Source organism: Lepisosteus platostomus, chromosome 22 (genome assembly GCF_059453375.1).
Source record: "Lepisosteus platostomus isolate fLepPlt1 chromosome 22, fLepPlt1.hap1, whole genome shotgun sequence".
Taxonomy (NCBI): Eukaryota; Metazoa; Chordata; class Actinopteri; order Semionotiformes; family Lepisosteidae; genus Lepisosteus; species Lepisosteus platostomus.
In genome coordinates, this window is record NC_142632.1 from 15,110,517 (window position 1) to 15,134,455 (window position 23,939).

Genomic DNA, 23,939 nt, shown 5'->3' on the forward strand with positions numbered 1-23,939 from the left:
CCAATTTGTAATTGGAACTCTCGTGTTTCCCCGAATGCCTGCCACTTGTAATTTGAGAATAATATAACTTTTATAAAAAGCTTTTGGAAAAATCTTAATGGCATAGGTCCATAATTACATTGTTCTGTTTTTCAGCCTTCTTATGAATGGACACTGCATCAACAGCTCTCCAGTCCACATTCCTGTCTTTAGTGTCTGTTAGAAGAATTATGTTAATTGTATTTGAATAACATCCCTCATTTCCTTGAGTAGAAGTGGCAAGATACCATCTGGCCCAGAGGAATTTCTTTTTTTCTAGTGAATTTCTTAATATTGAGTGCTTCTAGTACCCCCAAACACTTCTGCGTCTATGCTTTTACTGCTAAATACAGGAATGTGTCCCCCGGCTGCTGAAGGCATGTTGTTGACTTCTTCCTTCGTGAGCACCTGAGTGAAATATTTGTTTAATACTTCAGCCATTTCCCTTGAGTTTAAATATTAATTTTATAAAGCAAATCATCTTGTCTTTCTTCCAGCTAAAGCAACATAATATCAAAGCTGCGCCCCAGCCACATTAATAACAAGAAACAGGGCTGGAAGGTTGTCAGGGATACTGGGAGGAGAAAGTGGGGTCTTGCAGCGAACATCAAGTCTTATTAATATGCTTTACAAGCTTATTAGGTTTTTCTTTAATCTTTAATTCCATTTTATTACTGTGAAAAATATTCTCAGTTGAAGCTATAAACAGCATACCTGCTGCATTTACAATCTACTGTATATCTATAGGATACACATGCTATGTAGACTAACAGACTATACAGAACCATACTGAATAACTACAAAGTTATATCATGGATTAAATAGCAGTAAAATAAATGCTTATAAAGTTACATGTATGGACACATGAGCATGCCAATCTATTTTATAACTAAAGGGCACTGCTAGACATAGGATTGGTTCATGGTTTAGGTTTTAGGGTCCAGACTAGGAGTTGAACAATTCATTTAATACACGTACCTAATTATTAAAACCCATCTAAATTTAAATAATGAAATCCTCATAGATATGGATGCCAGAGAAAGAGGGAATATGCATAACAAATTACAGCTGCAGCTTTCTACTCTCCGGCAGCTGCCAAAATAGTGTGTTATATACAAGGCACCTCCCAGACACTCTCTGACACTCATAATAATACAAAGATCTGTGATAGTGCTGCTCAACAGAAGCTCCTCTTGACACATTTCACACACTGAAGTTTTTCCATCTAGAACCAGTTTGTCAACTTGGCTTGAAAATGCTTTTCGAGGAAAAAAAAAACTGAAACATCTTGGAAAAAACGAATTTGTTATGGCTCACCCTGTTAGACAGCCACAGACCTCCTGGAAGGACTGCGGTACGAGTGAGAGACCAGGAGCAGAGCCGCATCTCCCTCCTGGTTATAAACCTCTTTCCCTCTTTGACTCTTGCACAGGCCACTGCCACACACCCTCTTGTGAGCTGGGTTAAAGATACAACGCAGTTTCCTAAATTGGAGAAAATTCAATTCCCCAAAAGACAAATACTGTATGTTTTCTGTAGTGTTGTGATTGGATGAAGAGCTACTTTCAGTTACAGAAGAATATTAATTATAGCCTGTTTAGACATTTTTACTTCTCAAGTTGTGAAAGGCTCAGATTTCATTTATAGTCACTCCCAAAGTTCTTAGCGAATGCATGCTCTTAAAAGACACCATAACCCTCAACAGGGTTCCTTGCAAGACTGATAACATTTTTCATCATTCTTTTCCAAGCAGGTTGCTCTTTGACCCAGCTTTAATGTGGAAACCAGCTTCAGTCCTGTTCACTCATTTATCTCTCAGTTGAAAAAGGTACATTTATAGATGCTCTGGCTTTGACCTGAAGGAAAACTCATTTGACAGGTTAGAGCTGACAGGAAGGCTTACCATCGGTCATTTGCTCATCTTACACTTGATTTCATTTTACTCCAGTAACAAATAACAAAAAAAATGTTTTTTCATTGTCCTTTTTTTCTGACCATGGATGGTAAATGTGAAGTCTTATATCTTCACAATAAGCAAGGAATGACTGCCTGCTAATGATCAAATATTTATATAATTATCTCATTTTGCTGCTGAAGGGGAGAAAGTGCTGGAAATGGAACAGAAATCTAATCTGGACTGTGCTCTCTCTTCTCTTGAAAGGAAGGGGTGGTTTATCATCTCAGTGAAGGTGGAAAGAAATTAAAAGTATAATTTTAGATATAACTGGTCATGGCACATAATTCTTCATTTAATTAAAATCCTTTAAAAACAACTTTGGAACGGCCACAAAAATCTTTATTTGCGTGTATCAAATTATCCATCAATCATGTAATCTTGAAAGTTTAATAACAAATGCCACAAAAATGTTTCTCAGGTTTTACTTCTGCAGAAGTGCCTTTTATTGGGCATGCTTTACTAGTTCCTTCCACTCAGTAACTGTGTCGGTACAAAAGAGCTCACTGTAAATGTGACAAGTAATTGAACAGAAAGTTTGCTTAAAGAACATGTTCCCAAGGCATAATCAAGCCCAACGATCTTAACACTACAAAGCAGCAATATACTCTGTTCTTTATCAATCAGCTGTCACAACTTTAAGTTCTAATGCATGACAGCTAGTCAAAGTCATCTCATTATCAAGAATGGGGAAGAGATCTGCAGACCAAGTACACACTGGTAATGTGGGTAGACAAGGAGTCCTGAGCCAAGGTAAGCATTTGAGCTTCACACTAATTAAAGTAATTAAGGAGAAGAGGCTGAGTTCTCTCTCACCTGAGGTGTTTGAGTTACTGCCGTGCAATAAGCACTGGCTCTAAGACAAAGCAGAGTGAGAAATATTCCATCTAGGAGAGACATACTTTATTTAGCAACATGAGAGAGCCGTCTTGACTAAACTCAGATCTGAGGGTTACATCATTCCTTGCAGATGGAGATGGTTAGAAGGGAAAAACTGAGCCCTTCAACTCATTCGGTAGGTGTCACTGCAGAAGGAGAAAGAACTCCAAACAACAAAGAAATTCTTGATTTTGTTTCACCACAATCTAAGAAACACTTCTCTTTTCTCCTCTTCCTTAATATCCCCAAGAATGCTGCTGCAGTTCAACCTCACATTGGCAGCAAAACCTTTTATTGTACTACAAAACACCGGGAAATGCGGGAAAAAAGGCAGCAAGACTATGTCACATTCTATCGCGTCTGGAAAATGACCACCCTTGCTGTCAGGATATCACAAACCGCCCTGAAAGAGCTCCCTCAACTAACAGCTCCAGCTGAAGCCTCTTCTTGAAGTGCTGCATTGTTCTGCCTTGTTCCACCTAATGGCTCTCGCAAAATGTAGAAGTGGTTTAGATCAAACATTGCTTTACATGTGCTTTGTCGAACACAACAAACACATCTAGAGGCAATGGAGTCTTTGTGTTCTGAGACACACACGTTACAGAAAATGGGAAGTCATTGTACTACTGCTTTGAATGTAAAAAATCTTTGCAGAAAAATAAAACCCCTTCCTTGCTCTTGTCTTCTCACTGCTTGAAGGCATTATCATAAAAGGTGTCATTGCCAGAGAAACCGTGGGCACTCTCCTGGTGCTCAGAATTGCCTTTTATTTGTCTGTCATTCAGCTGTGGATTATGTGCTCTGTACCCCATATATAATTTACTACAACATTACAAAGCCACCAGCTTCTCTATTCACCTATTTATTTTAAGGGAATTGGATTTTTTGCCATTTGTCGGACACCGATGGTCTCTTACTCTTTAATTGGTTTTCTGTCAATCCTATCTGGGCGAGAAGCGCCAGCAGCGCAGAGGGGTGAGGATTCCTGTTGTGTGGAAATGGGGCTCGGAAGATTAAAACAGCATATGACAACTGCAACCAGATGCACATCAATTAAGAAAAGAGATGAAAAGAAATTGCAGGCAAAAACGGCTGGGAGAAGGAGATTCTGGAAGAGTCATCCACATGATCGCTGCCCAAGGAGAGAGGAGACAGGGCTGAGGCGGAGAAGTGCCACTAGCAAGGCCACTGTACTCCAGAGGAAAACGTACTTGAAAACCGGCAGATGGACCAGAAATAAAGATAACTGCTGAAGAACACAAAAGGAGCACTAAGAGAGGAGACAACAGTTTGGTTCAGATCTGGTCCTGGATGGCTAGTGTGTGTGTGTGTCTGCTCATTTCATCTCCATCTATACCTAAAAAATCTGCAGACACACCGGCCCCCCGGAACTAGAGTTGTACTGTATCACCCGAGTCCAGGTCAGCATGCTCCACCAAAGCAGCAGTTTAATGATCCCAGTCAATTATGTTGTGGAAAACATGCAGGATTTGTTTCTGACCATCTAATGCACAATTAGAGAGCTAGCAGCAAATTTCCAAAAACATCTTATGGTTAACACTCACAGCATGAATGAGCAGGTGAATTGATGGGGATGAATGCAGTAAAGAGAAACATCAAGAGAGGGTCTGCACTACAAATTTGCATTCTAAGGGACGTGACTGGTGTTGTCTAATAGAAAACCGGTTGCTAGAAACTCCTCAGTAGCCGCTTGCTATTAAATACAAATGCAGCTAAAGGGTTAACAACACCCTTCCCTGCAGGTGATCATCATAAACAGCAGTACAATCGAGCACAGTGCAGAGGCTGCAAGCCTGCACAGCTCTCGGCTTTAATCAAGAAGACAAACCCAAGATTAAGTGCACTGAAAGATCATTTGCACTGCGTGCATCATTTCAGGGTTCGGTTTCTCTTCTCAGTTTCCACAGACTTGCTAGTAATAAATCCAGTCAGTCACAGAAGGGAATTTTAGATTTCTGATCACAGTTTTTAACACTTCTTATGTGCTGCCTTTTCAAAATGTCGCTGTAAATTCAGCACAAAAGGATGGAAAGCAACACCAGTGCGAAGTGCTGAAGACTTCTGAAGGGAGCTACAGTGAATGACTGAGGCCGACAGTGACACTTTGTAACAGCCCTTCCAAAAAATCCATTACGTTCAGGGGACTGAGAATGAAATGCACTTCTACACAGCAATATCTCTGGGAAACTCATGATGGGCAGATGTGAAAGCCGAGGAATAATGACAAAAAGACGAGGCAGCAGAAGACGGAGAGGTAATGAGTTCGAGTTACAAAAAAGCAAAGTGATGGAGAAAGAAAAACAGGTGTGTCATGGCATGTTTTTACCCACTTGGATGTCCAGAAGTGTCTTCTAAAAACATTAACGGTTGTATTATTCAGTTTAAGTGTGTACTGTACATGCACTCTTTTCTTCCAGAATGAAACAGATATTGCAACAGGTCCACTTGGGTATTTTTTCCCCATAGTATATTAAAAAACTGGGCTACAAAGTACCAAAGAGATCACTCCTCCACCAGCCTACTTGAATTCTTAATTTAATCTACTTTAATTCAGACTCTTTTGAAAATTATCCAAGAGTTCATTGAGTGCAGTTTCACAAAGTGCAAATACCAGCTGTTTTCTGGTATTTCTGGTAAAGCTTCCTAATGTTCTCTACATCAGCCACTTAAATACAGGTAGGTTCTCAACAGTGAGCACAGCATCAAAACTGAAGTCAAACTGTACCTGTCGGTAATGTTTCGAACAGGTAACTTTGTAACTGTGTTACACAGTTCCTAGACAGGATATACCTGCTTCAACAATATCTTCCAATAAATGTGAATGTGGGGCCAACTACACTAAAGTCTGTACTTATACAAACACCTTTAGATGTGAATGATGTATATATTGAGTTAAACTAGGAAAACAATGCCATTTATCTCTCATTAAATGTGTAAATACTTGGTATTACACCATTGTCAGTATTGGTATAGGGCACTATATAGGAGGCTGCTGGTGACAGATTGCAGCCTCTTTTGAAAGGCATCTTTGAGAATACAGGAGTTAAAAATCTCAGCTTCATCTGACTGGCAGACTGAAAGAGATTATTGTGAAATCAGATTACTGCATGTTGTGCATGTCAAGCTACCTTTAATTATTTTTTAATTTGGAAAAATATGTAGATTTTGAAGTGAAGATGGATATTAATTCACTAATTGCACAGCGCTTTGGCTTTAATGTATTATTTGAATATCCATTTGGCAATATTTTTAGAATATATTTATACGGCCATCCGTATTAATCTATAGTTACTAATTATAGTTACTAATTCCTAATTATAGTCACAGTGCATGGTGTCTTAGATTGAATTAGCATTAGCATAGATTTTATTATGATCCAATTTTCATTATTTATTTCTTACACATATGAATGTAAAGCAATATATAATTTTTAGGGTGGCTAAATGACTTCATGTTTGCTGAGAAATTTTAGACAAGATGGATTTTAAAAGTTAACCTTAAATGATACATTACTCTATAGAAGAAGAATAAAAGTAAAGATGTACATAAAATCTGTTTTTATGGTAGTTAAGTGCAGTTATTAAATGACAATAAGTATTCAGCTTTAGAAAACCTCTTGACTCTCTTGAACAAATCTGTCACATTGATCTGCTGTTCACTCAGCCTGATTGATGGCACAAGCATTGAACAGCTAGTTGATCAGTAGTGCAAGGTCATTAAATAATGTTAAGCAAAGATTGTACTGTAACTGTACTAACTTCTTTCACTTTAAAGGCACTTTCACTTGAAAGTGCCCTGTTGAACATGCATTTTCTTTATGAATGAAGTGTGCTTATTAATTAGAACATTGAACATTAACGCCTATCCACATACAGTATCAATGGCACCAAGCAGACTGAGAGCAAGTATAGGACTTCAGCCTGGACTGGAGCAATAAGACAGATGCCATACAGCTGTGAGAAAAAAGCTTGCAAACCCTTTAGATTCTTCTGCATGGATTGCTCCTAAAGTTTGATCTGATATTCATCTACAGTATGTCATAAAAATAGATAAACATAATCAGAATAAACAATCCTATGTCAGAATAAACTGTCTATGTTGGAAAATGTATGTGAACCTTTAGATTTAGTAACTGATGGAACCTCCTTTAGCACCAATGACCTCAACCAAACATTTCCTCTAGCTGCTGATCAGTCCTGTACAATCGATTGCATGTTTTACTTTATGTACATTTTTCTTTTCATTACACATGCATCGGATTTGTTAAAAGGTTCATATTGTGTTTATTATATTGCGGATTGTGTTGTGTCTTTTACCTGCCATAAAGCAAGTTTCCCATCTGGGGCAATAAAAGGAAGTAAGAGTGCTGTATTTTGCCCAAGAACACATGAGCAGAAAAATAGTATAGTGGGGCAATGAAGTGACAATCTACTTGTCCTTCTTTGACAGACAAGACCCAGCAATACACTGCTAGGTATATGTATAAAATACATTAAAGTTGAGAAATGATTTAATATGTATAACCAATGCTTTAAATTGACAGTGTTAAAAAACAACTCTACAGCTACAATTATGGGAGGTATGACAGATCAGAGCCCTGACGGGGATCCACCCTTTCAGAGGGGATTATGATTTAGAGGCATTCAATTATAATCCCACAGATGGCAGCTTCACACCTCTGGCTCCTCAGCTAAGCACAGACGCCAAACGCCTGAACCTGCAGTTCTTTTCGTACTGAACAGGATTACTACTGCAACAACATTAGGGTTAACAACATAGCAGTAAGGTTAGGCTAACTTGATGCTCGTATACAAACCCAGCAGCTATCGGTATAGTACAGCCTGTCTGGTGAGGGTCTAGTGCGCAAGCAGTGATGTGAGCCCTTGCTGCAGAAATACTGCTAACATTTTATTCCTTTATTGTATGCAAGTTACTGAACTACACAATTTCCAAAGCTCCTTTAACCAGTTCCGCATAAAAATACAGCAACAGGATGCTAGATGAATTTATCTACATGCTCATTTTCCACTTCTTCCAATTCAGGGTCGCGGGGGTGGGTGGCTTAGAGCCTATCCCAGCAAGCAAAAGACACAGGGCAGGGTAAACCAGCCCATTGCAGCATGTGAATTAATTTCCAAAGTCGTTTCCTTTCTCAGACATGAGTTTTCTGGCCAATGCTTATGTATGCAAGCCACTCTGAAGCTGGAATCATCTCTGTGTCAGTCGAAGCTGAGGAAGGACACTGCTGTAACCTGGGCTCCCTTAAGGGGATATCATTTGCAGACTTCCAAGTTAAATTGAGATCCTTGAGGTACAATATATGAAGGTAAATATATTAGGTGTCTTGTTGGAGGGGAAGAAAACACAGTAAAGTCAATATCGTGTCGCCACCACATTCCTCCCAATATACAAACCCGTGACGGTTACCGTTTTCTCTAGTAAAGAGTTTGTGTTACAGGAAGAAGAAAGAGATGCCTGCTGGAAAAAGCGACAAATGAGGTACACATACGAGGAGATAATTAAAGCAGACAAAAGGACAATTGTTTTTATATGTCAGACCTGTGTTAATCATTCACTTCTAATATCTTAATGCAAGGATTCTGCAGCTGATATTATAGCCTGTAGAAAGCAAGACTTCATTCTAGTGAACATGTACTGTATGTTATCTAATTCCCAATCCTGAATGAAAGCCAAATAATCACTGACCTCTTTTCAGATGGATTAAATAATTCACCAAGGGCTTACAAACCTCACGAACACAGACCGGCTATCAAGTCATGTAAATGAACCAAATACGTGATTAGCAGCAAAAACGCCTGTGTTCTCCAGGCTTTTAAAATGTACTTTTTCAAATACTTGGGCATCCCTGCTTTTCAAAAGTCTAAAAGGAAGCACCATATATTGATTGTAGCATCCCACTTGACAGTCAAATCTATACATTTCATGTTCTGGCAATCAATATTGCACATAAAATTCTAGGTTCTGAAGTTTGATTCATCATGTTTTTGTTGACACCTATAGAAATTCTACACACTCTTTCCCAAGTCACATTTAGTGGTCTCACAGGATGAAATCGACATTTCTGAAAATTAAAGAATTTACTTCACCTTTATTTACACATAATACATACTCTCCGAGTGAAAAACAGATGCTCAAACATTCTGAAAATTAATTACAAATAAAAACCAAGAAAAATAGATTGGATAAAAGTACATACCCCTTAGTACTTGGTAGAAGCACCTTTTGCATGAATTAGTAATCTGTTTGGATAGGTCTATACCACTGTAGTGCAGCTATTTTTGTAGGTGTTTCTTTGTAATTATTTTTCTGAATATCAGAGCATTTGTTTTTCACTTGCCTGTTATATATTACAAAGTAAATAAACATAATAGAAATAAAAGGTAAATCTAAAATAAATTCTGATTCAGTTTGCCTTGATTTTAGCCTGTTCGGCCACAAAATGTATTACTTTGGAAAGGGTGTGTAGACTTTCTATAGGCACTGTAGTAGTAGTCATGACACATAATCTTTTAAAAATATTTGTATATAATTTATTATCAAGTAGATATAAAGCAACTCCTCTCTCTTGCTTAATGTTATTTATACTTTTGAGTGTAACTACTGTACATTTATTAATGTTGTTTGTGCAGGTTTATGAGTGTACAACACTCACTTTCGAACTCTGAAAACAATTTTCTCCTTAGCTTTCTGTGAAGAGACCCAGTAAGAGATGGAAGTCTAACAAAACACACCCCAAGATCCATTTTCAAGCTTTAATTTACACTTGTGGTGAGACAACCTGATATCCAATATCCTTGTAATATGAGTGAGGCAGGTCCTGTAAAGTATATACAGTACACACCCAAACTCTTTCAGCTGTGGCTTTACTGAGGTGCCCAATTCAGCTGCGACACCTGTTTCTGCCTCCATTGTAACAGGCCTCCAAGGCCGAATGAGTCGTCTCATTCTTACATCCCATTTATAAGATTGATCTCCCCCTCCCCCACACCACCCAATCTCTTTAACAGATAGCACTGGGAGTTGAACCCTTAACACCTCCTCCCCATCCCTGTACAGCTCAGCACATTAATCAGCAGGAGAAGGTGATGTGGCCTGCAGGCAGAAAGCGGGCACTGTCTCAGAGTAATGCCACCAAAAAAAAAAAAAAAAAAAATCAATAGGTCCACCTTGTATCGATACATGATGCAACACATGCCAACAATTGAAATTTCAAAGACTATTTATAACATTGATTTTCTGCTTAGAGCACCGCGAAAGCTCAGAGAAATGAATGGTCCAGTAATTAGTCACAGGGACCTGCCTGTTTCTCCACTTAGACCCCAAGCCTCTCGCAGTACAGCGAGGATTTCTCATCTTCCCCATTGAGATCAGGGCTCGAAGCACATCTGAGCAGAGAAAGCCCTAACACAGAGCGGGGCGATTTTGTGAGCCCACTTCGTTTCGATAGCAAGAAAAAAATCTTTTGATTTTCTTTGACTCAAATATGCAGTTTCATTTTCCAGTCAATTTCCAGCCAAACTGATTTTTGGAATTATCTGTGGCTTGAAGCTTAGTTTTATACACACATACAACATAATCAAGTAACAGAAGGACCTTTGTTTGTAACATCGAGCATATTGAAAATACAGATGCTCAAAATGTACTCGGAGCAAACAAAATCAAACTTCTGATTCACTGTTATAAAAAAATAAATCGATGTCATGTTTAGATTTTATATTGCTTTCTGGATTATTGTATTAGGAAAGGTGATTACATAACACCCATCCCAATGATCTCTAACATTCCTAATCACCAAAGCTATTGAAAACTAAAAAAGCCTTAAAGTTTACTGGGTTCCATACCAGTAGCATGGTTTTCTGTCTAGCGTATGAATAAACAGTAAAGACCCCTTTGCAATATGTACAATCTGAAACGTACCCATAGGGGCTGATGTGAAGGACATGGGGCATCCTAAAATGGGCATGTCATGTTCAAGCAAAAAGGACCCTTTTGGTGGATTTCTTACTGCACTAGATTAAAGACACTTGGGGCACTGTCAAGGACTGTGCTATTCATTTTCTAGTGCATCACTCTTGGGATGAAGATTTTTGGATGAGAACTCATTAGAGATAAACATTTAATACTATTTGCATAGGTTACTTCAGAATCTGAATCCAATCTAACCTGGCAGTGAACCAGTAAAATCCTCCATTTTTTACAGCTTTCATGGTTGTATTGCTGCTGGGTAAATTTCACAGCTGCCCACAGCTTTGCTAAGATATTAAAGGTTCTCTGATCATAATTCTGTATCCAAAGAGCATAGAAATGAGGAAATTCATAGAAATTCTACCTTTTTTATTGACTGTACAAGTTAAAAAAACAACTCAAACTTAAAAAATAATAACGAATAAATTAATGTCATAAATAACAAATAGCACACAGTGCTATTTTGGATTTATTTTAAAACTGCAAGACTTCAACTTTGAATTTACTGCTTATTTCTTTGACATGGAAATCTTGACTGCCTTCCATTTACATAAATCTTAAAGCCATTCATTAAATCCTTTTGCTTAGATGGCACATGATGAGTTGGATTCAATGTTGTGCACAAATTACTTTTATAGATACCTTCTCTTCTTTTCTTTTTCTAAGAACGAACCTGAGCAGCAGCAATAAATCCAAACATCCATTATTTTAACCAGATGCACATGTTTGTGACATAGTCTTACACAATGTACTATACTGTAGCTGCCATTTTCTTATGCATAGTAGGAAAATGCTCATTTTATTTTCCTGGTTATTTTACACATACAGTAGGAGTGATATTGTGGCACAGTGGTTAGCTTTACTGCCTTGTGGTGCTGGGGCCCAGGGTTCAATTCCAGACTTCTATCTGCATGGAGTTTGTATGATCTCCCCTTGTTCTTGTGGGTTTCCTCCAGGTACTCCAGTTTCTTCCCACAATCCAAAGCCATACTGGGAAAAACTGGCCCTACGTGTGAGTGTGTCTGTGTCAGCCCTGTGATGGACAGAGGTCCTCTGCAACCCTGAACTGGAAGAAGCAGTTAGCAAATGGATTGATGGATGGATACGAGTGGTACATAAATAAAATCAGCTTTCTGCAGACAAGACAAAGCACCATTTGGATTTAAAAAAAGTACAATGGCTCCAGCTGAAAGACTGCACTAGAAATGTACTCTTATTCAATAGTTGAGGGTGCCCGAAAATAATCTTGATTTCAAGCTGCTGTGAATCATATATATACAGTAGCTGCTGAAAAACAGCAGGAGGCACAGTAAGAGGCTGGCACTGCTCTGGATTAAAGCATTTTCATCTTAGTTCCTAGGGAGAAGGTTTGGAAAATAAAGGGCTTTCTGATCTTGCCACTGATTGGGTGGGCATCCAAACTGGATGACATCTCTACCAGGAGGAAAACGCGACAAAATATCAGGTCTGGACACTCCAGAATGAAACAAACACATGATAGCAGTGTATGGTATTGTTTCCAGCGGGTCCTTGTTGAATTCCAGCTAGAGTACAACAGCAATTTTCTGTACGATAGTAATTTTCCTTTCGAAAACACACGCTTAAGACAGCTAAACCGGCTATTTCCTTTCAACAGAAAATGTTAGGGGGAAGCAGCAGCAAATAAACTAATTGTGCCAACGTAGATTTGTTTTTCTTGCCATTACCTGCCTAGATCACAAAAGGACGGCGAATGTAGCTAGTATACATGTCTGGCACGAGCAAGCATTCGCAAAACATTGTTTTTTCTTGAGATTTGGTATTTGTTGGGAGCAACTCACGACCGATAATCTTAAAATCCGTCAGTCATTCACTCAAATCTATGCATAATTACAGTAATCCTAAACATTATGGGAATCAAAGCCAGACAAAACACTGCTATCATCTGTCGGGGATAAAAATAAATCTTTCTCTAGGGTTAGCGATATCAGCATTTTAAAACTTCAACCTGGCATGTCCGGATTACCTTGTAACCTTTTAATTAAACTCCAGCCTCGTATAGAGCCTCAGACACTCTGGGCAAAATATTTAGAACGTTTCTATCAGTTCTAAAAATGTGCGAAGAATTTGTGCTGCAAAAAGAAGAGTTAAACTAGCAAGGAACAGCACCTCATAATCCTAATGTTCCAGTGTTGACGTTCTACTATCTAATCATAAACTTTGTGGTTCCATAAATAGCACTATCCAATTTTAATATTTTGAACAGAAACATTTCTATCACACTTTAATATTTGGTTGGGTGAAGCGTGATACAGTATGTTCAACAGCCTAATACATTTTCTTCAAATTCAAAATCTGATAACATTCAGGATGCAACTCCTTAATTATTTAATTGATTTTATATCGACAATCTCTAGAATTAAGATGTGAACTGTAATAGAGTGCTTCCATAGCAGATTTTAAGGGCTGTGCACTTGGTGCCAAAGACCTGCTCTGCATTCTTAACACATTTACAGCTTTACATTTTCATCTAAAACTGAAACGGACTTAACTTGATTTGAAAATATATATTTTACAGCTCCTTAAGGCCCAGCTGTACAATTCCTTGGTGTGCTTGAGAATGAAAAGGCTCTCGGAAATTGATTTGTGCGCCCCATTTCTTTTCAGTTTAGGAAGGTCACGCATTAGCTTTGAAAGAGTGCAGTGAAAACTAGAGCATTATTTTTTTATCGTCTCATGAACACCAGGTCCCCCAAATTACGTCAATTATTTTGAGTGTCCATTACAATTCTTTTCTCTGCCCAGATAACAAGCCTGAAAACGCTGGGCTGCATCACCTGGACTCAACCATTCAAGTCCAGACAGTTTATTTACAGAACAGATGGAGGCTCTCACAAAAGAGTGCGCACACACACACACACTGCTGTTTTACTCAACATTTTCAATCGCAGTCTGGGGCTCAGTTATTAAAAGAAAGTTCTGGATGTCAGTCAAACCATTGCTATGTCAAACTACAATTACTTGCTACTTTCAACCCAGAGAACTAGACAAAAGAGCCTCCTCTTATTTGTAACTTATCTTATGCTCTTATGAAAGTGGTCATAAGAGAGGGCAGATTGATTACTCTTGATTTAAAAAATTAAAAGAATTCACCCTTTATTTCAGGCATTTTTATCTTACTTTTTTTTATTGAATCCTAGGTAGCATGATTATTTAAAAAATACATACCTGAATCTGAGCTTTAAACACATACTTTAAAACCTCCTGAGAAAAAGAAGAGTGAAGGGCCTCATTGTGCCACAGAAACTCCTGCAAAATGAAACGTAGTACATGACTGAAATTTTAGTTTCTCTCGGGGCTGGTAAGCTCACGGGCACTATAAATGAAAAGTGCTCGGCAATTTAAGAAGCATGCAAGTAAAAGTGCTGATGTCAAGTGTTCGAGTTCAATTTAAATGAAAATAACCAACACATGTGGAGCTAATATATCAGTCTTTTGCTCTGAACAAACAAAAATTAAAATGTATGTATTACCATTACCATGAAGAGGCAGAATGAGGAAATATTACTTAAAGCAGATAAACCGCTGAGCATTTGTTTCTTAGTTATTAGCATATATATTAAAAAGTAAACTATATAAAGGGAAGATATTCTACATCCACGTTTCAGAGATAACAGGAATGCACCACAGCAGGATGAAAGCATCTACAACTCAGTGAAAATAAAAATGACTTTTTATGCTACTTCACTATGGCTTCATTTCCAACTGGAAAAGCAGAATTTTCTCTCTTTGTTCTCTCGAAGTACAGTCCCAGGACAGGTCTGTCACTTTCCTAAACATACGTCCAGGAGATCTAGACATCGTGCAGTTGCACACTCGCTCCTGGGCTTTGTTTTTCAAAGGCCGTGACCCATTTAAACGGCAATGAGTGGTCTTTCAAAAAAAATTACTGAACTGCAATAGAGTGACACAGCGTCAGTAAGACTCCAGGGCCAGATGAAAGAGTACGTCTTTAGGTTGTGCATTCATTTCTGTCAACAGTGATGTGAAGTCAGAAAGCAATCATCCCCTATCCTTTCTTCAACAAGGGTGAGCACGTTTGTCATTGGTCAAAAAAGAGGCAGAGAAAACACTGGGCATTAAGTAAAGAAAAAGAAGACAGGTATAGTTAAGACTAAAAAAAACTTTTTAGAAGGTACAGGAATTATAACTGTTGGACACATCAGGCCATTTTTATTCTATTCTACTCACCGCCCCTATCGTGGTGAAATAGAATCCACAGACGACTGCTCATTTGATCCTGTTTTGTACTCTGTGGAAGCAGACACTCTTCTGTTACATTATTCATTGGAAAACTCGGCTGCAGAAGAAAAACTTCTAGAAGAATATAGTCTCTCTTGTACCGTGCGAAGTCATACTGAGGTGGCAATTTATTCTCCTGAAATCTGACAGCCAGGACAGAGTACACACGGGATTTCAGGCTGCAGACTGTACACACAGGATTGGCTAACTTGTCCCTCCAGTCTCTCCACCGGTTTAGGATCCAATCTCAGTGGGAAAGACACAATTGAGGCTTTAGTTTTACATTTTGGTTTGCCTCAAACTAAAAGATGAAGGACCGTAAATCGGGATTCTGAGCTTTGAAGTTTAACTGCTCATGCCGTCACCTTGTCCTACAATTACTGTATTTAAAAGAAATTAAAAGGAGCACCTGTACAGCTGTATTACCTAGTCAGCTATTAACTCGTGCTTTTCGTAGGGAAACTCCAAACACAGCACCTCAATACGGATATGGTACCAAATCTTAGGTAACAAACTTAGCACAACAGATTTAATAATCTCTCCATCCATTTTCTAACTGTCTCTGGGAGCAAGGCAGGTACACACTGGACAGGAAATTCCACACAGAAGGCACCCCAGGTCTGGATATGAATCCAGGCACCCAGCACTGTGAGACAGCAACACTAGCCACCATGCTGCCTAGATTTAATCATGCTTTCTTTTAAACAGTCTTTTATCCCAGTGGATCTAGAAACTCATATTGTGGTAACTATGCCTATAGGCTATGCACAACACAGAAGGAGTCTGCAGTGGGTACAGGACAGGTGTTTCTTCAGCTCAAGATCACTATAAGATTGTTGTTTTCTTTGTTGCAAAAATCCCAGATGATACAAAACACATGTATAAAAGATCATTACCACATTGTGGTTGTATATATCTTCTCTTCATCACCATAAACATCAAAGCAGAGGAAGAAACACAAAGAGGAAGCGCATGAGGGGTGTCTCTCGGGGGTACCATAATGTTACGGCACACACAGCCCAGAGAGGGGCACACGTGATGGAACACTGGAATAAATCAGCCTTGTACTCTGAAAAGCAGGCATCTGATGATGATTCGAGCCCATATGTGGTCTTTAACAAAATCACACTCCCTCCTTTTTAAACTTCATCAAGAGGCTTTTCTTCTCCAAACTTTGATTTAAACAGGCTCATTTCATTTCAGGGTTTAATAATTCAGTTGAGTTTAATTTAATAACTAAAATCAAGTTAATAATTTAACTGGTGTTAGCTTCTGAATACTTTGCTTGGTTTATGAAAGCTTCGGCTCGTCATCAGAAAAACATGTCATAGAACTGAAGCATTTAAAGTTGAAAAAAGTAAAAAATGTGTCAAGAATTGAATACAAGAACTTTTACAAGACTGTTGTGCATGTTAGGAAATAAAAAAAACAATGGAATCAAACAAAATCTGTCTTAATTGAACAGTACTTATAATTTAATCTAATTCTAATCTAATCTAAATTCCAATGTATTTAGAGGCATGGAGACCAATGACACCAGTAGATAAGCAACAGCCATCAATTCCACACAACCTATTTCATGGAAAGGAATTTGGCAATCAGGGGTCTCATTTCCAGGTTTCCCTTAGAATTTGGCATTACTGAAAGAGACAGGATTCGGGGACTGGGACAGGGATCAGAGCATAACTGTTCTCTGAACATAAAAACAAGAACTATTATCTGGGATTCCACCATTTTAGGAGAGCTCCTCATGAATTACTTTCAATGAATAATGAAAGTAACAGGAGAACAAAGGCAAAAGGGGCGATGCACAAAAAGACCATTCCTTCATTTTAATTGGTTCCAATACTTAATTCTTCTTCTCTTTGGTTTATTCATAAATAATACTGCTTACACAGCACTTGAGCTTTCCACTGTATCAGATCGGTCTCTCTTTTTAATTTAAAGGTCATCCTGCACTGGAGATATGAAGCGAAGGGCTAATTAATGTCTGCCGGAGAAAATAAAATAACAAAAAAAGGCTGGATTCATATTCTTTCTGAGGCACAATCGTACTTAGTCTGCCATCCAGACATCTTATAAAAAGCAAAAGGGTGGACTGCCAACAGGATGACAGATTCTAATCTCAGAAGAAGGCTTGCATTGCTACGATGGGCCATGTCAGTTTATCAGACTTTAAAAGGGAAGACACAAAATTTGCTTTAGAAATAGATCACTCTGGATAATAATAATACAAAGTAATAGCAGCCATCTGGTCAGGATGTGCACAAGGCAGCTGCTTTAAGAGACATTCTAATCCATGAGAAATAGACATCTCCTCATTTGAAAGAGATAACTTTGTATGGCTAGGTTTTAAAACCTTAATGGAGTTTATAACGAAAGTTCAGGAAAGATGACAACAGCTAAGTTCAATCAGCTTCAGCGGTCTGTATTTTGTAGTCAATCATGACGTCACTTCCTCCCTTAAACATCATAAATACTGTACATTATCTCCTTCTCTCCCTCACACGTCCTTTGCCCCCTCCTCCACCACTGCAGCTGCCCCTTTGTCACTCCTCTCTCTCTCTCTCTCTCCTCCTCCTGTGGCCTGGAGGTCAAACCTCACACAAACCGGTTAAGACAAATTATTAACCTTTCAATACACTTAATTCTTGGCTGTTGTCATTCGTAGCGAAGGCTGAGTAAACAAGAAATGTAATATACAAACAGTTCAAGCATGAAAGCCTTCCAGCAAAACCAAACAGCTCCGCTTTTCTTCTGTTCGTGGACTACAGGAACACAGAGATGAAGAAAATCAGTAGTCCAGATTACTTCATCTCCGAACTGGCTTCATCACTCTCTTCTCCCCACTGAGTGCTGGTGTGTGGGGACCTTACTGGTTCACTAAGGTTGCTATCCATTCATCCAGGTGGGGCTGCACACTGGTGGTAGTGGAGGGGAGTCCCCATTAATTGAAAAGCGCCTATATAAGTAAGGAATTATTACTTCTCCGGAAAAAGGCACAGATTAAATATTCCTTTAATGAGTGAGCAGAGTGTGTTAATTTGACTGTTGGCAGTCACTGGCAATCCCTGGTGGCTCAGGGAATACACGCTGAGCCTAAAAGCCAACCAGAGCCAATCAATGCATTTTTAATACCTAAGTGCAGTCGTATGGATTAATGTCGCAGTGTAGGTTTTAAGAGCAGCTTTTTCTTTCAAGAAATGTAAGACATTCCTAAGATTTAATATTATGTTCTAATCAGTGTGTACAAAGTCTCACCAGCAATGTATCTGAAAATGTTTGTTAGGAATCTAGGCTATTTTAAGATGGTGGAAGGGACTGACGAGACATGACAGCGTTATCGACAGTTTAAGATATGTTATTCCAATAACATAATGAGCGCAGTTATCCAACAGCAAAGCAAACTGGAAACCTCAGCTAGGTTTGAAGAGCATCTCCTGACAGGCATTGAGAATACGTACCAATTGCAGAGACCAAGGGCTGCTATAAAAAGCAACCCTACTTATTCTGCATTCCTGATTCATTGGAAACTATTACTAAATGAGATTACTAAACTACTTTCAAATGGAACCTGGAAACAAAATGGAAGGAGCAATTAGCATCCTACACTGGTACTGTATGTAGACTTTGAGAAGTATCACTGCCCTTTGTCCATGTGGAAAATGTTAATTATTAAGTCTAATGAATTAGGATCCAAATGGTACCTGGTTAATATGCACCTATTTCAACAACTGCTTATATGCAATGTACAGTATTTTGTCTTGCGTATGGGTCTCCAAGTGCCTTTATAACACAGAGACTACTTTTTAAATTAGGAAAGTGAAACCACAGAGGCCTCAATCTAATTAAATTCTAGGAAGCGGTATTGCTCATCATCACAGCCTTGACTGATCATTGACAAGCACTCTTCTGATGAGGTGGGAGCCTTTGTTACTCAGCTTAATTTGAAGATTGAATTAAAGGAGTCGTTTGTTTGTGCTGTGCTATACAGTATGTACTGTAGGTGCTTTCTTCCTTTCACTTCAGGAAGGTTTGGCGATTCTGAGGATAAGTTCTCACTGCAGACGGTCAGAGTGTGTTGCATTTTGTGTTCAGTGATGTGCTACAGTTTGTCTTGAAGACATGACACTCTGAGTTATGTTAGACCAGCTGTTCTGGAATATAGGCTGGTGTCACTTATCCCAGCCCTTTGGGGTATTCAACCCTTCTTCACAGCTCTTTCCAATACCATCATTCCCCACCACAGCAATGGCTCCCCTAGGGAACAGGAGGCACTGGAAACCATGGGTGAGAGTAAGCTCGTTTCAAGGAACAACATAATGACCTTAACTCCGCTATGAAATCTGAAAACCTTAGGTAAGGTAACTACCAATTCTGAAAAGCACACAGGGCAGAGGCGTGATGTACACAAAAATAAACCCTGCAATTTTGTAAAATTTGAATTTCCTCAAGGAGAATGCTATGAACACTTTTTATGAATGAGGATGCAGGTTGTGTGATTAACTCAACAAGCTTTCCTTTTGAGAATTAGGAGAAACTGACAAGGCAGATACATGTTTGAAGATTTAGGGTTTTACTTTTCTGAATGCGGAACACTGCATGTTTGAAACCACAATGACCTTCCATTTTTCATTTGAGCACTTGACAAAACACTGCCGGATTGCAATGCTATCTAATCCTAGAAGTGGTGGCCTACAGTACCTTCTCCACTTTGGAATGTCAGTTTCGTGTTTTTCAGCATGTTTAATAGTTCAGTAGGAATGCTGTCCTTAACTTTCCATTCATCATGGTACTTAATCCCATTGAAACACACATTTACAGCCACATGAGGTTAAATAACAAGGACTGTCAGTTTCATTTTGCAGCACCTACTTAACAGATTTATTTTCTGCAGCTAATGCAACTTGCAATTTCCAATGCTCTTCAATTTCAAATGCTCTTCAAACTAATTTTGTTTGTTAATAAAACACCAAAGCCAAGTCATTGAATAATATACCAAAAGACTAGAAGAAATTTGGTTTCAGTGATGTTTTCCAGAGAGGGTCACAGGTCCACAGAGGGTCCAGAGACCACAGAAAGTTGTTTATACTGATCCAAGCTGTGCCAAAATAATTTCACATTTTAAATCACACCCCAGCCAGTTTAATCAGCTGTTTTTAATCTCTCAGTGATCACATGCAAAAATAAGTCTGCCACACAAAACTAAAAACCTCAAATGGATTGGGAATTATTTTCAAGTCCAACTACTCACCAGCATTTTGCATAAATGCTGCTGTATTTTGTGCACACTTGGAACTCAGAGTGAAATATCTCTTTTGAGAAAGCTGATCCAAAATAAATGAGCTAATGTTAATAATAGTGTTTCATATATCTGAATGATACTGATATATGACCCAGTGGTGTGGCAGGTAGAGCTGTTAGTGCTTTTGGGTCCTGTGTTTGATTCAGGAATGACGCACCTTCTGTTTAGAGTTTGCATGTTCTCTCTGTGGTGGTACAGTAGGTTTTCTCCAGCCTCCTTGCACAGCCCAGAGACACACTGTCGCCACACTTTAACCCATGTGTGTGCCCTGTAATGGACTGGTATCTCATTCAAAGAGAAGCTTGGGTTCGGCTCCAGGTCACTGTAGAAGACTGTTCTGTACGTTCATGAAAATGAATCACGGGCATTGATAGAAATAGTTTTTCCTGTCACATTTCTAATCTATTGTTACCATTGAATTGCGATTTTTTATGATTTATGTTCATTTCGATATAGTTTCCCCCATCCAAATTGGCAAAAACATTGGCAATAGGCCAGAGGCGACTGAACAAAGGTCTAATAAAATCTGTAAAAAAAAAAAGCCGAACGCAATCAGACAGCCGGTTTCCAAAAATGCCAAAAGATGCAGTGCCGAATCATCGATGAGACAAACGCGAACGACCCCCCCACACACATCTTAAAAAATACTTTGAACATCAAACTGAACTAATTTACTGGGTTCAAGAAGCATTTAAATAAGGTTTAGACCAAAGGTCTGCGGATAGCTGGGTAAGGAAACGTACTGTAACTGAATATTTATTAGTACAATAGCTTAAGAAAGATTATTATCTTATTAAGATTATTAAAAAATTAGAACCATCCGATTTATAGAATCACCAGTCTCACAAATCAAAGTACTCCGAATTAAAAAGATTAAAAACCCTATCCACGGTGTTACACTGATCGCATGTTTAGTTCAAAATTGATAGCATCTATGAATCAGAATTTGAACATTATAACGAATGTTAACAAAACTGGAAACTAAGTGATCTTCAGCTCTAATATTGTTGTATTTGAATTACGGGTTTATTTGTTATGTAAATACACAGAAAAGCGAAAATAAAAACACAGTCTCGTCCCTAACTGGGTAGAAATACGGATACAATCTTGAATATTTTGTCTACAAACTTAGAAATTTTAAATCGTCAGCAACACGCTTCGTGATGGTCGTTTACTGTACCTTTACCTGTTCCTAGATGAACATTTGTTACCGTTTTAATAACTCAGAACTGAACCTTATATTAATGAAAGCAATGTGTAGAGATACCAGGAATAGTCAAGTAATACAGAAATTACAGTTGCAAGAAGTTAGTAGCCAGGTCAATAGTAAAAAGAAACTAAAATAGGCACATATGTTAGATCAACCCTACATTACAATACGACTCTCTTGAACATGCTTAACTAAAAATAGAGCACTTGAAAGCTCAGTCTGCAGGGTGAGAGGGTTCCACGATGAGATGCACACTGGTGTGTCGTCTCGCATAGCTGTGGAGTAAAAACGCATGAAGCCCCTGTGTTTGGCAGAAATAAATCACATTACGTTGTGTTGTTAACTGTCTGGCTTTGTTGCTCGCTTCCAACAGCGACGAGACTGCACATTTAACGCCTTGAGCCAAGTACTGTACTTCAGTTAACAAACCACAAAGCATTTTCGCCCCATCTTCGACCCTCTCTTTCTCTAATGCTAAGACATACAGTGTACAGACCAAGTGTACTGCGATGACCATCTCCCATTGAATAAAATGAGATACGAAATATCACATTAATAATTTAACCTCTTTGTTTGGGTTAAGCCACAACTGAACTGTCGAATGGATTAGGTGCGATTCACGTCAAGTAAAACTGGAACTGCAACCACAGTAATGATTTAAACTGAAAATGTTACGAAGGAACAGCACAACACAGCGCCCAGCGCCGCGTTTACGTGCATGTCTAATTTAAAACAGCATTTAAAAAAAAAATACCGTGTCTCGACACAGTCCAGTATAATCTTTAAATCTCCTTAACGCAACGAAAATAACAAACCCGATCCCCTGTCTAACAAGCTTCCATTGCTAGCGCCGACGACAATAACAATTTAATCGATCTTGTTTTTACCTCTAAGCAGGTGCCCTGCTATTACTAACTTATTGCCAATATACGCAAATACATGCGTACGCGCTCGCATTAAATGTGTTAGTGGAACTTACCTGCTTGCTGCTGATCAATTTGTTGAACTGACGCGGCGCTCCGTTGTTTTTTGTTGTTGAGACGCGCTGCTCAGCTCATTTAAGCTCCCAATGTCGGATTCCTAAAGCGTGCTCTTGTCTGTGTCTCTGTTCGGTGCTGAAGTGCTGGACAGCGCATTAAACAGCAGCAGAGTCAATAATGAGAGCCGCTCTTCCCTACATAATGAACACCACCCTCTACCGCACGGGAGGCGCTCCTGCAGCTGTGGAAAGAGCCGTTCACTCTGCAGCACCCCTGGACTTCGTGACGCTAAATAAAACCACAGTCTGTTGTTGCAAAAACAGGGTCAGAGAGTCGATTTATAAAATTCTGGGGGCAGGTTTTGTTTGTCATAAAAGGCCGTAAAAGACTAACCAACAGGAAAGCCAATATAGCTACGTATTTTTATTTTTCCCCTATTGCGTGTTTAAAATAACAGTGCAATCTTGTGCATTAGCTACTACGTTAAAGAATTCGATTAAGATATAAAGGTTGGTTGAAAAAAAGCAAAAGTTCTACACAGGTGGCACCAATTACCTTACTTACAGCCAAATACTACTGTGGTATTTCTATACAAAATCGCGTGTTTTTTCCCCAGTCGATTTCTTTCTTCAGAAGAGAACCATCATTAAAGAATAATACGATAAAAGATCTTTACTGTTTGATCTGTTAATAATACATTTCGAGTACCAGCCCTTTTTACCGAAGATTGAAGATCTTCCTGCTCTAAAAGCGAAGCGTACTGAAGAAATTATTGTTTCTGGGACTGTGCACCTTCAGTACCACAGTGAGCGCACTGGAATCTTATTTTTCAGTCCCCAAGACGAACAAAAACTACTACTACTGCACCTCGCGAGAAGCTTAGCCAGGGAGTAAACATTTTAATCGCCAAGCAACTGTAACACATTGAAACCCCGCTTCTTATAATGTTTTGGAGGTAATATCTACTTTATTTCACGAGCTGAAAACAAAATAAATCTAAATCACTCATTATTATTAATTTGTGCTTTTTCCAACCAACCTTTATACCTTGATCGGATTCTTTAATGTAGTAGCTAATGGACAAGATTGCACTGTTACAATTAATGACTAATAACTGTTGATGAGGTTCGAGTAAGTAGCTGAGGGAGCATTTTATTCCATGCTGAAAGGATCAGAAAAGTGACAACGTTTAGGCTGTCGTGCATTCTGCAGGTGTCTTGAAGACTTCGAAGAAGCCTCCACAGCCGAAACATTGTGTTTCTTTTCTTTTTGTTTCAGCATGGAATAAACCTTTACCTGTTCCTT

General features: G+C 38.7%; 1 protein-coding gene across 2 annotated transcripts in view; it reads right to left on the bottom strand.

Moving 5' to 3' along the window:
* srrm3 (serine/arginine repetitive matrix 3) overlaps positions 1-22,904 on the bottom strand; it is a 99,513-nt gene extending 76,609 nt beyond the window's left edge. Inside the window, exon 1 of one of the 2 annotated variants that reach the window (XM_088616224.1) lies at positions 22,634-22,903. The gene's annotated coding sequence lies outside the window, so the exon portion shown is untranslated. Of the gene's footprint in view, positions 1-22,633 lie in introns of both variants that reach the window. The other variant, XM_088616225.1, reaches the window with a different exon arrangement.
* Between the last annotated feature and the right edge of the window lie 1,035 nt (positions 22,905-23,939).